At 39.2% G+C, this 3,299-nt stretch overlaps 1 protein-coding gene across 1 annotated transcript in view; it reads left to right on the plus strand.

The window, feature by feature from the left end:
* The window catches only part of ccl25b (chemokine (C-C motif) ligand 25b), an 8,227-nt gene extending 7,936 nt beyond the window's left edge, over window positions 1–291 (plus strand). Inside the window, exon 4 of the mRNA XM_079845321.1 lies at window positions 1–291. This exon is cut by the window's left edge and continues 197 nt beyond it. The gene's annotated coding sequence lies outside the window, so the exon portion shown is untranslated.
* Window positions 292–3,299: the final 3,008 nt, after the last annotated feature.

The raw sequence follows: 3,299 nt of genomic DNA on the forward strand, positions 1-3,299 counted from the left end.
ATAATAACTTACACCAATATGAATGTACGAACTGTGAATGTTTTCCATGCTCAATGAATCTTTTTATACTTTATGTATATATTTTTTTATCTTTGTTGATGTTTTAGTCGAATACACATGTAACCTGTGAACTGTATAGCCTGTCTGTGTGTGTGTGTGTGTGTGTGTGTGTGTGTGTGTGTGTGTGTGTGTGTGTGTGTGTGTGTGTGTGTGTGTGTGTGTGTGTGTGTGTGTGTGTGTTTGAGAGGGCATTATAATGCACTCAGTGTATAATAAAGTGTTGCAATTGTACATTTAAAGTGTCATGTCTTTTTCTTTTGAGTGAAATATTTTGTAGTATACAATAATCTTGCATCGGATATCAATAACAAACTAAATAAACGAATGTAAAAATGTTATTGTTATATTTTATTAGCTTATTTGAAACGTTCATAAATCTAGACACTGCTTTATTTAGCCTTTAAAGGAACTCTCCAGTGTTTTTAGAACTAGGGCTTATTCAACATCTTTCCTACATTTAGATATGTGGGCAAATGCATTTGTGTCTCAGTGCATGCATTGTTTTAGTTTGGCAGGGTCGCCGCTAGCTTAGCTTAGCATAATGAATGGAATCCTATGTTGCCAGCTAGCATGTCCCGAGTAAAAGTGATACAAAAAAACAAAAAAAACCTACCTAATTACTTCTTGTGGCCTGCGTATTCACAACGAGTATACGCAGTAATACGCAGCCACAAGAAGTAATTAGGTGTTTTTTTGTTTGTTTTTGGATCACTTTTACTCGGGACATGCTAGCTGGCAACATAGGATTCCATTCATTATGCTAAGCTAAGCTAGCGGAACTAAAACAATGCATGCACTGAGACACAAATGCATTCGCCCACATATCTAAATGTAGGAAAGAAGTTGAATAAGCCCTATTTCTAAAAACACTGGAGTGTTCCTTTAAATAATCATTTATGTATAAATATCAATTGCTTATTGAGAAAGGCTTTTCTAAGAAATCCCATGTATATCCCGGTTGGATCTTGATTTAGGGGATTCTTATCTCTGGATCTCTTCGAGGTGTGACAGGCGATGCCTAAACTTGCTTGAGTGGATGAATTACTGAGTAGAGTTGCCAAATATCTGCGATTGAAATACTCCGGGTCTAAACCTGTCATCACATCCATTTAATCTCGCTGTATTTTTAAGAGTGTATTTAAAGGATTAGTTCACACCAAAATGTAAACGTCCTGATGATTTCCTCACCCCAATGCCGTTCGAGATGTTCATGTCTTTCTTTCTTCAGTGGAAAAGAAGTGAAGTATTTTTCAGTTGCAACCAAAATGCTGAAGGTCCAAATCAATGCAGTTTCAAAGCGCTCGTGTGAAGACTAATACAAACGCCTTTTGTGAAAGAAAACATGCTTGCCACAGCACCATGAGGTCCTCTCCTTCATGGCCAAGGGGAAATTGGAGGGGCTTGAAAACATAATGGTCACAAATGTGTCCTGTTGACCATATACAGGGGGTGTCTCACATTACCCCGCTCTCCCCTACTGTGAAGATTAGGAACGCACGCGACTTTCCAGTTCCCGCTGGATTTCGTCCTCTGCATTAAACTTAAAGGGTTAGTTCACCCAAAAATGTAAATTGTGTCATTAATGACTGAGCCTCATGTGGTTGGACACCCGTCAGACCTCCGTTCATCTTCAGACACAAATGAAGATATTTTAGTGTAAATCTGATGCTCTGAAAGGCCTCCATTGGCTCAACTTTACACTCTCAAGACCCTTAAAAGACACTAAAGACTAAAGTTACAAAGTCCATCTCACTACAGCGGCTCTACAATAACTTTATGAAGACGAGAATAGTTTTTGTGCGCAAAAAAACCCTAAATAACGACTGACATAGTGATGATGATTTCAAAACAAGGCATCATGAAGCTTTGAAGCGTTATGAATCAGTGAGCCGAATGATGATTCGGATCGCGTGTCAAACCGCCAAACTGCTGAAATTTGGCGATTTAAACGGCTGATTCGACTCACTGATTCATAACGCTCTGAACCTCTGAATCGACTTACTGATTCATAATGCTCTGAACTGCTGAATCGACTCACTGATTCATAACGCTCTGAACCGCTGAATCGACTCACTGATTCATAACGCTCTGAACTGCTGAATCGACTCACTGATTCATAACGCTCTGAACCGCTGAATCGACTCACTGATTCATAACGCTCTGAACTGCTGAATCGACTCAGTGATTCATAACGCTCTGAACTGCTGAATCGACTCACTGATTCATAACGCTTCGAAGCTTCATGATGCCGTGTTTTGAAATCGTCATCACTATATAAGTCGTTATTTAGGGTTTTTTTGCGCACAAAAACTATTCTCGTCTTCATAAAGTTATTGTAGAGCCGCTGTAGTGAGATGGACTTTGTAACTTTAGTCTTTAGTGTCTTTTAAGGGTCTTGAGAGTGTAAAGTTGAGCCAATGGAGGCCTTTCAGAGCATCAGATTTACACTAAAATATCTTCATTTGTGTCTGAAGATGAACGGAGGTCTGACGGGTGTCCAACCACATGAGGGTCCGTCGGATTATTTCAACTCCATTGTTGATTTGAATAGCAAACAACCTTTACTGCACGCACCGCAACAGACGTTTAAAAATGGTGGTTGAAACAAAAAACTGCGTGAGCTCAGTCCCACCCCCAAAAGTTCCTGAATTTCCTGAAAAGTGCTTCCTCATGAGCAGGGGCTTTCTGAGGGGACATCTTTATCCAGAACTTCATTCAGACCCTGCGGTCGAAACACATCGAGTATCAGCCCAAAGTCCCTCGCTCCTGGGGAAAGTTAATTCAGTTCAAAACATCATTCTATTCATTTTCTGTCTAATTTAATTATATATACATTAAAAAAATTCTGTTCTGTGCTAGATGAACTGAGACTTGTTACAGCACTTGCACACTGTTGCCCTCGACTGTTCTAGCTGCTTCTTTTGCCCTCATTTGTAAGTCGCTTTGGATAAAACTGTCTGCTAAATGACTAAATGTAAATGTACATGTAAGTTCCGGCAGTGGAAACGCGGCTATAGACTGTCAATGGAGGGACAGAAAGCTCAAAAATATCTTCATTCGTTCTTTCGTTCATTTATTTATTTATATAGCACCTTTCAGGCTACACAGTAGTTCCAAAGTGCTGCACATTACAATAGAAAGTAAAAGAACAACAAGTCAAAACATAAAAACATCCATAATGTACTTCAAATGCCAGAGAAAACAAATATGATTTTAAACGGTCCTTAAGGAAGATCTAG

This window comes from Gobio gobio, assembly GCF_949357685.1.
Source record: "Gobio gobio genome assembly, chromosome: 19".
NCBI classification, from domain to species: Eukaryota; Metazoa; Chordata; class Actinopteri; order Cypriniformes; family Gobionidae; genus Gobio; species Gobio gobio.